This window comes from Chenopodium album, chromosome 23 (assembly GCF_948465745.1).
Source record: "Chenopodium album chromosome 23, dcCheAlbu1.1, whole genome shotgun sequence".
Taxonomy (NCBI): Eukaryota; Viridiplantae; Streptophyta; class Magnoliopsida; order Caryophyllales; family Amaranthaceae; genus Chenopodium; species Chenopodium album.
Window position 1 is genome coordinate 30,204,800 of NC_137856.1, and position 10,691 is coordinate 30,215,490.

General features: G+C 31.5%; 1 pseudogene; it reads right to left on the reverse strand.

Moving 5' to 3' along the window:
- Positions 1-4,084: 4,084 nt before the first annotated feature.
- LOC145607335 (wall-associated receptor kinase 2 pseudogene) lies at positions 4,085-10,448 on the reverse strand (annotated as a pseudogene).
- Positions 10,449-10,691: the final 243 nt, after the last annotated feature.

The window sequence follows — 10,691 nt, forward strand, 5'->3', positions numbered from 1 at the left end:
ATCACTAATTTACCCTTAATTATCCTAATTAGTCATAACTTTCACTAACTATTTAATAATTAAATTGATTTATAAATTAAATCAAAAACCACCCTCACCACCACCACTCAACCACCCCATCCTTCTCCCCTCCCATGGCAGCAACCCCTCCCTCCCAGCCTCCACCATCCCTAGCCGCCGCCTGAAATCCCTCACCCCTGCCGAACTGACCCCCTCCCTCTCCCCTTTACCCTGTACCCTTGCCGGTAAATAAAGGAAATCGATGGCTTAAATAAAGGGCGGGATTAAACGGAATGCATACAGAAATCAAACCACAATAGCTGATATATAAGTGATCATTGATACCAAACTTGGTATATGTACATTGTGACTTGGCTAGTGAATGAGGATTGAGGACCACGATAGATCCTATTTGCTATCAGTTAAGAAAATTATTAGGATATTAATGCATGCACAGTATGAACTAATAATTAGCAATGTCCAAAATAACGTATGGTCGTAGACCAAATAAACAATAATATTGCGTTTTATAGGTAATGTCCTATTAGCATTTGGGTTAATGCCTTATATAGTTATATGCAAACAGAATTGAAAACTATATTTTTTTTTCGGATCAAACAAGTGTTTCAAAACAAAAATCGTTGTCTTCTCCAATTTGTTCACAAACCCAGATTTCGAAAATTGTTATTTTTTTTTTAAAAGTTTCCCATACATATAATGACCAATTTTGCATCCCTTGTTTGCGATTATGCAATTAACATTTATTGTTTAATTTTAGGATTAAAAACAATCCCAAATTCATACATGAATCCAAATTTCGAATGAACTCTTCACATATAATATGTAAATCGATGCATATTTTCAATTTTCATTGATGTACGAGTGTATTTACGGGACAAAGATTACCATAATGGTGGTTAATCTCATCCATGGATGAACAAAGTTGAAGAACAATAATGAATAATAAAGAACATTGATGAAAAATTTTTTGATTTTGATTTTTTTAATTTAATGTTATTTTTTTTATTTAATTAAAAACTGATTTTAATAAATAAATTTTGAAAATCATAAAATAATTTTCAGAAATTCGGTAAATATATTTTGGAAAATAAAAATTGAATTAAAAAAGGATAATACTAAAAATAGTGTTTGACCAAGGTTAAAAAAAAAAAAATCGGCCAATGAGAATTCAGTATAGTTATGTTCCAAATAAAGTGGACCACAGTAGAAACATCCAAAAAGTGAGGGAAATTGAAGTGAATGATGTCATGTAGGGGGGTTTAAGTAAACTGATGGTAAAATTTAAAATTTTGAATAATTATTAATGGTAAAATAAAAAAAAAAAAACTGTTGATTATTATTAAAACTTGAACTACATAGGTGGTAAGTATTAAATTTTCCTTTTTTTATGTACTTTTTCGAGTATGTCAATTAGGCATATATATATAAGAGCTTCCTTCTCCCGTGTTGCCAATACAACCAAAAGGCGACTATAAGAGAAAACAATTATGCTATCACCAACACCTAGACCATGAATACGAGTAATTAATCCGAGTGTCATTTAAATCAAGTCAATAACCTACAACTCAATGATGTAGTGCAAGAAAGCTGCTTAAAGAGAAATTCTGATCCCTCTCGTCTTTAACAAGTGAGTCAAAGGAGATGAAAATCAAGTGAGAAATGACAAAAAGGGAAGGAAAAGAAGAGGCAAAGTAAAAAGTGGGGCTCACATGACGTGATATTGTCATAAGGTAGTTGGGAGGAAAATAGGTGGGAGTTTTTGATGTTTTATAAAAGCGTAGGTGGTAATTTTCAAAAAAAAAAAAATAGCAGGTGGTAATTGCTAAAATGGAAAGAATAGTAGGTAGTAATTATCAAAATTTCCTAAAATAAAATAAAAGAAAATAAAAATAAGAAAAAAAAAACTAATTGATGACATTATATAAATAGTACGGGCCAGTTCTCTTCAAATTATTTTCAATTCAATTCAGTTCTTAATTTTTTTAAAAAATTATTTAGTTGACACCTTTCTATTATCACGCTTGCCAACATATGTTTTTAACATTAATATCTCTAATTATCAACATTATAAAATTATAAAAAGTGGATATTAATAAAATATACATTGAAACTATTCAAATAAAATCCCACATGAATATGTTTTATGGTATCTATAAACCACAAAAGCGAGTCAAAGCGTGTTGTGTGAATAGTGTAAAAGTCAAACAGTGTCAACAAAAAAAACGGAGGAAGTATTATAAAAACTAGTACAGCACCCGTGCGATGCACGACTTACAAATCTTGATACTCATTTCACAAAATTTTAAAATAATAATATATATATATATATATATATATATATACATATATATATATATATATATATATATATATATATATATATATATATATATATATATATATATATATTGTTTTAATCATGTATTTTAACCCTCAAAATAATGATATACGAAGTATTACTCGAAAACACCATTTTTTTTATAATTCTTAAATTGTACGGAAAGATTTGAAAAATAATTTAACTCAATAAACTGACAATCAATACTCACATTAAGTCATATTTTTCCCCTCATTTCTACTTGAGCCACTGGCCACCTTATTTTTAAATGGGGGATTTTTTTTTTTTGTGTGGCTGGTCACACTGTGTAGCCAGGATGACTCGAGTTACTTAGTCAGGGGTTACTCGAGTTACTTCGAACCGAGTAACCCCTCAAGTAACTCCTGACCGAATAACTCGTAAGACCTAATTGAACCCCTCGATTAAATTAAACCCCTGACCGAGCAACCCCTCTAATAACCCTTGACCGAGTAACCCGGACCCTAAACCAAACCTCTCAAGTTACCCATGAGTGAGTAACCCCTGACCGAATTGAACCCCTCAAGTAACCCTTAAAGTAAACCTGAAAGAATAACCCCTCGAGGAACCCCAGACCGGGTAACCCCTTAAGTAACCCATGACCGAGTAATTAATAATCCTTGATCAAACCCCTCAAGTAACCCCTGACCGAACCCCTCAAGTAACCCCTGACCGAGTAACTCGAGTTACTCATGAGCAAGTAACCCCTAACCGAGTAACCCTTAAGTAACCCCTCAAGTAATTGTTCACAAATTTTTTATAAAACGGGTAGTTATTCACAAAATTGCCTATCTTTGGGGTTGTTCTTGTTGACAAATTTTCTTATTATGTATGAGAATGGTAAAAAAAATTTATTCTATTTTTTTAACAGTAAATAAACTTGAAAATTGAAGGAATGATGTCAACTGATAATTACTATATATCTTTTCTTACTAAATTTTTTCATATTTTAAAATATAATGGGAAATTTTCAACGGTGACTCCCAACTTTATTTTACTACGCACACATGGTGACTCTCTTAAAATTAAATTATACAAAATGACCTTTTTTAAGAATTTCATCCCATTTATAACCTTATTTCATTAAAAAGAAAAATTAATAAAAACTAAGTATGGTTTGAATAATTTAATTTTTTTTAAAAAAGTAAACCTACCACCAAACCAGCCACCCCACCTACCCAGCCACTATCTCCCCTTTCGGCGACGCTACTCCAAGCCCCACGGCCCCACCGCCGGCGACGCTGCTCCACCTCAACCGCCTAGCTAGAACCCCCAACCCACCAAAGACCCTCCTCAATTTTATTATAAAGTTCTTAATTTTTAGTTCATCTTTGTTGATATTGCTAAGACTTTTTAAATATCATTAGATTCTATTAATAAAATTAATACTAGTATATACTTTTAATTAAATTTTTTTATTTTTTTTTAAATAGAAAGAAATTTGTATAAAAAAAATTACAAGAGTAAGACAGCTTGCTTTGCAATGCATTAAGGAGGAACTAAGGGCACAAATCAAACCACCACAAGCATAAAAAACTAACACAATTCAATTAGTTTATCACTTAAGAGAATTTTAATATCCCATTATTTAACATGTGTGCATGTACTTGAACTTTGAACACAATCGGAAAACTAGAACTTTAAACACATTAAATTATATATATATGGTGCACAAATTAAACATCATAACTATATAGATGCAACTAGCTAGCTAGCTAGAACTTTGTCGAACATGAAGTAGTGAACAAGCATAAAAATCATCTCCCATGCATAGTCCAAAAGCACCACCAACTACACAATTCAACCTTGGCTACTTGAAGAGTAGTTCATGTCATTGTTGTCATAGCCATTGTTGAAATCATGCGCCTCACCAAGCATATTTTCACTCTCTTCTTGGAGTGGCATGTTATTGTTTGACGAGTATGGATGAGAAGAAGTAATACATGTAATCCTTTCTAGCTCTCTTGCGACCTCTTTCATTGTTGGGCGATCCTCTCCTTTAAGCTGTAGGCACCTTCTTGCAAGATTAGCTACTTCCTTAAGCTGCTCGATTGCACCATCACTTACTAATTTGTCATCAAGGATCTCAAACAATCTATCTTCCTTAAGCTTCCTAAGAAAATGTATAGCAAGGCATCTCTCACTCTCCGGCTTAGAATATGCAATCGCCTTCTCTCTAGTTAGTAACTCAGCAAGAACAACACCAAAGCTATAAACATCGCTCTTATCAGTGAGCTCACCAGTTTGCATGTACTCTGGATCAAGATACCCACATGTTCCTTGAACTATAGTTCCTAACTGCTCTTGATCTACCGGCACTAGCTTAGAAGCTCCAAAATCAGCAACTTTTGCTGTGTACTTATCATCCAAGAGAATGTTTGCAGACTTAATATCTCTGTGAATTATCGGTATAGAAATTGTAGTATGCAAATAGGCCAAGACTTGAGCAACTTGTGTCGCAATTCTTAAGCGAATATCCCAAATAAAAAATTCTACTCTTCTTTCATCATGCAAATGATCATGCAATGTACCATTACTTATGAACTCATAAACAAGTAATGGTACTTCTATCTCCAAACAACAACCTAAGAGCTTTACCACCTTCCTATTGTTGATTTGGGACAAGGCAATGACCTCATTTATAAATTGCTCAACTTGGGTGGAATCTACCTTGAGTGACCTTTTGATGGCAACAATTTGGTTGTTTGGTAATTTTCCTTTGAAAACCATGCCAAAACCTCCGCGACCAATGATGTTATTCTCATTATAGTTATCTGTGGCCTCTTGTAGTTGTTCAATTGTAAACATTTTAACCATATTGCCAACTGATACATCTCGTCTTGAAAGTTTTTGTTGTAAAATATGACCACCATTTTGTTGAAAGCATTTTTTCTTTAGTTTTTGGATCTTCTTTTTTCCAAGTTGCCAATGTAAACAAAATCCAGCCAACAAAGATACAATGATGCCGGCACCAACACCTAACCACATAAATAATAATCTAAGTGTTAATAAGTTGTATGTGTTAGACTACTTTTCTTGGTCTCGTACAAAGATTTTAAATGAGAAAAACTACTTAATAACATGGTGTAAATCAAAGTGTTGCATTAAAACAATTACGCGCTCGAGTGATAAAACTGGCATGTAGTCATGAAAAATGATCTTAAGTAAATTAGTTTGTGGTGGCCCTTATTATTTAACACTGTTAAAGATCCAATTCAACCAAAACTTTAACCTAATAGTCGAAGCCCTAGATTGGATTATATACTCTATCATATTCTTTCACGTGAGAGCCTTTTGGACTTGAAGTGTTGAAATGGGAACGGATGAGATCCAAACCTGTGACATTTATGTCATGTTGGCTCTTGATACCATGCAACCATGCTAATGGACCAAACACAACTAAAAATTTAAGTTGATGGTTAAAGTTCAAAATTGGTTTATATACTCTATTATACTACAAAAGTAATAGATTATTTGCATAACCTATTATCAAGCACATCCACAATTAATGGTCCATAGTGACCTAGCTTGTCATGTTTCACCCAGTTGAAGCGTGAGAATGCTAAGATCATATGACTTCCAAAGCATTCTCTATGACATTTTATGAATTTTTGGTATGATAATGCTAGGATCCTATATAATTATAAACGTGACATTGCCAAACAAAAAAAGAAAAAAGTAGTGGAGATCAAACTTACTGGCCTAACCAACATAAAAAGGAACAATAAAATTCAACGGAAAGGGTGATTAAGAGTAATGACTAATTAAATATCAGTTTCTTTCCTTTATCAAGCAATTTGAATAGAGTATAAACTATTCTAAGGGAGACCTTAAAATGCTATGAAAGATGCTCCATTTGTTCCCTTTTGTCAATTTTAAGGGATGAAAGATACTTCGTCAGTTTCTTTTTTTATTCATTTGATTTTCAATAATTACTTTTATTTATCTAATTTATGGTATTTATTTGAACTTATTTAATTATTTCCTCTGTCTCATAATAATTGCAAGTTTGCAACACTTTTTTTTTTTTTTTTCATTTGTTTTATAATATATAATTGCAACACTACCAACCCCACCTACACTATACTACAAAACAGAGGGAGTGAAACTTTTTATAAGTAATTAGAGCATATTTTAGTGATAAACTAAACATGTATAACTACTATTGTTTTTTAACAAAACATGTATAACTATTGATCAAAACTTATCTTATTTTTTTGAACCTATTTAAATGATTTCCCATTAAATTAAGTGAAAATAAGATAAAAAGAACCCGTCTATAATTTTGAGCATTTGATTGGTTATATCCTTATATGGAGTGTAAGTAGTGTGGTTATATTTAATAATGATTACAATACGGATTTAAATTAAATAACTACTCCCTCCGCCCCCTTTTGATAGTCCCTTATGGGCATTTTTCACGGGAATTAATAAACACAAATAAAAATAGTAAAAGTTCATTGAAAAAGTAAATTGACAATTGGTATGCAAAAAAGTAGAGAGAAAAAGTAATAAAAGTACATGGGAAAACAAAATTTACATGGAAAATTTAAATTTGCACAAGTATTGTTGCAAATTGGAGGGAATTTTTGTAAAAAATTAATATTAATGGTTGTTGGAAAAAACAAATGGGGTGAACATTTTTGGACTAAAATTTACCCATAAGAAACTATCAAAAGGGGACGGAGGGAGTATCTAAAAAAAAATTAGAAACATGATGACACTTTCAATTAATGGTACGACCGTACGATCAAATATCAACACTCCCAACTCCCAACTCCCAAGTCCCAACTGTGGTTGAACATGTCACCGAAGTTTTAATAGAATTGTCTTTGTTTTAGTGCTTCTAATTTAAGCATGTACTCGTAATTAGTACAATCATAGCATGAACTATGTTCCCTAAAATCATTATTAGCAGTTTATTTTGTCAACTCTAATCATCATTGCTATTGGCATATTTTGACTTATAGTTGTATATGGCTTTTATTCACATCTACAAAATAATTAAATACTTCCTCTAAACTTAAATACACCCTCAATTACTAAAGTTTGTCCTTGAACCACTTAAAATGTAAAATCATAACATCTTTAATTTTAAAACCAATAACATAATACTAAAAGCGAATCTGACATGACACTTGTAATATTTTGATTAAATTTTTTTTCGGTATTATTAATATACTATTTTTTTTTAATATACAAATATTCACCGTTCAAAAAATATATATATACAAATCTTCACGAATATTAATTTATATATAAATCCTATAATTTTTAATTTTTATTTTGTCAACTATATACGAAGAAATATATTATATATATGCATTATGTGAAAATATTTAACATGTCTTTCATATATTTTATAGTATGTATTTTTTTTTTCCTTATTTCAAAAAAAAATAAAATATAAAGGTATTTTTCTATAATAAACAAACATGTAATATATTAGTCTTCCAAAAAAAAACAAACATGTAATTTATTAGAATAACGTACTACTCCCGTACTCTGTACCATTCTACATCATATTTTTTTTCCTTTAAAAGTCTTTTTCTCTAACAAGGATTGACACTTAAGCTTTAATTTTATATTATTTGATTTATTTATAATAATAACAATTCAATTTAACACCTATATATATATATATATATATAACCTTGATTATTAATTATTGTCACAAAAATAAGTCAATTAAATTTGTATAAAGCATTGTTTTAGTCAAAGTATGTTATAAAACATTGTGCCGGTCAAATCATATCAACAAAGTAGGGACATTATGAGGTATATGAGTGCATCGTACGAGTTCCTCTAAAAAAATTGTATATTGCACAGGTTATAGTTAACATAAAACTTAATTCTAATTTAAAATCCTATAATCATTAAATTTGTATTTTTTTTAATGTTTAATGATCAATAAATTTTGATAAACTCGAGTTGTGTTTTTTTAAAAATATATTCAAGTATTTGTTTCAAATAAAAAATATTGATTTTTTGTACCAAAAAAAAAAAAAAAAAAAAAGAAGTTAAATTAACATTATGATTCATAAGAATAAATAAGTTGATACTTCCTTTGCTTTCATATGATAATCCCATATGGAATAAATCACATAATTTAAGAAATTAAGAATATTTGGAATTTAACATTAAAGCACAAAACATGTCATAATTTGTTTTACCTTATTTAATTTTTAGATTTTATTGGGAAAACATCACCCATAATTGCATTTTTAAGGGTGGGTTTCCTTACGTACATAAAGTCATGTCATTAATCCACAATAGGTTAATTTCACCAATAAGAATTTAATATGTATAAAATAGAATAAAAAAATTAAGTTTAAAATGGAATACATTCAATATGAGTAGATTTTAAAAACACAAAGTCTTATATGTGGCTAGCGACACCGTGTGGCAAGGGTTATTACGTAGTGTAATAGGGGTTATTTGGTCAACGTTAAAGGGGTTATTTCGTCAATATTATAGGGTTACTCAGTTAGTGTTATAGGAGTTATTTAGTCAATATTTTAGAGGTTACTTGGTCAGCATTATAGGGTTAATTTATTCTTTTGTAAGTGATCACACGGTGTGACTAGCCACACACAAAACGAGTTGTTTTTTGAAACACCAGATTGAGTATATGAGACTAACAAATAGAAACGGAGGAAATATGTAATTTTAGAGAGAATAAACTAGTAATACTCACCAAGGATGATTTTTATTGCCAGTTGCATTCTCTTTCGGATACTTCGATCAGCAATGAAATGACAATGAGCAGATTTTGTGCCACTGCCGACGAAGTCTTTAGGGCAGGTGCAATTGTAACTTCCCGGCGTGTTAGTACAATACGCTGGTTTCTCACATGAATTCAGTTCACTGTGCGCGCATTCGTCGATGTCTATATATATACACAGAACACTCAATTAGCTACATTGAAATGATGTTATGATGATATGACACTTGTCAATGCATCACTTTTAACTAACAATAATATCTTTAATTTAAAAAAAAATAGATTTGTAAATAGATCTTTTTTTTTACTAAATCGATAAAAAAATGATTATGTGAATATTGTAAAAGTTCTTGATTCTAATAAAAACTCGAGACCCAAAATGAAAAAGATAGAATTACCTTGACAAGCGTAAAGATAGGGATTACCCTCGTAACCAGGGTTACACTGGCAACGATATCCCCATTCCCCAACAGACGGGTCGTAGCAGGTACTATTTTCCTTACATAGGTAATAATTATTACCTTGTTTAGATGCTGCTGTACAATTATTTGTTCCAATCGACCAATTATAGACCCTTGGTACTTTGTAATTACTTAAAGAAGTGTCGTTTTGTTGTAGAAGGTTTTGAATATTGAAGGGGAATATTTTATCATTTTTTGCCACAACAAACGCGGCACTGCACGGGTTAAACTTGGTCACATTGATATGGTGATGCATACTCGAAGCCATTATATTAATGTCGGTTACTCCGTCTGGAATAGGGACCTCGCAGCAGCCTATTCCAGCGCATTCATCACCCACATCTTCTTTATTAGTGCAACTAGTTATACATCCTGTTTCAAAATTAATGGATCTATTCATCTGCAAACCAGAGAATACACCTATGGTATCGCAACCAATAGCGCCAACAATGTTATGGGTCCTCGAGAGGGCAAACCTCGCAATACGAGTCCAGGTTTTAGACTGTTTGATATTCGCACCACCACTACCATAACATTTATATGAGATTGGGCTACTTACCCGGAATTCGCCTTTTAGACTGATTTTTTGGACTTGAATACTACCATCATCACCATAAGTTGGAATTGGAGGGTTCCGATTCATGTCGCAAGTGATATTGTAGTGCTTGCCGTCTTCGGGGTGATGGTAGTGGCACTTATCTCCTATTCCGAAAGGATAGGGGATCGTCACGTTGCCACATTTGTCTGGACAACCTGGAAGAGCTATTTTTTTTGTAGCAGCAACATCTTCACCCACGGTGTGTGCGTGATGTAGTGATGATGATATTGATAATACTATTACTACAATTAGTAAAGTATGAGCCAAATCCAATTTTACTCTCATCATTTTAATTTGTTTGTGCACAAACTTATGTCATCAACTACTGTATTAATTAAATATCTTGATTTTTTAAACAAACTGCTTGTATATAACAACAACTAGAGTATGGCACACACGCCCTTTTGAAAGACTCCACAAAATACTAATAACTAGGTCTTTGTTTAGTTAGTACAAGCTAAGTACTGTACAACTGCTTTACATTTATTATTATGGCCATTTTTTCTATGTATCGACCTATTTTTTTCAATT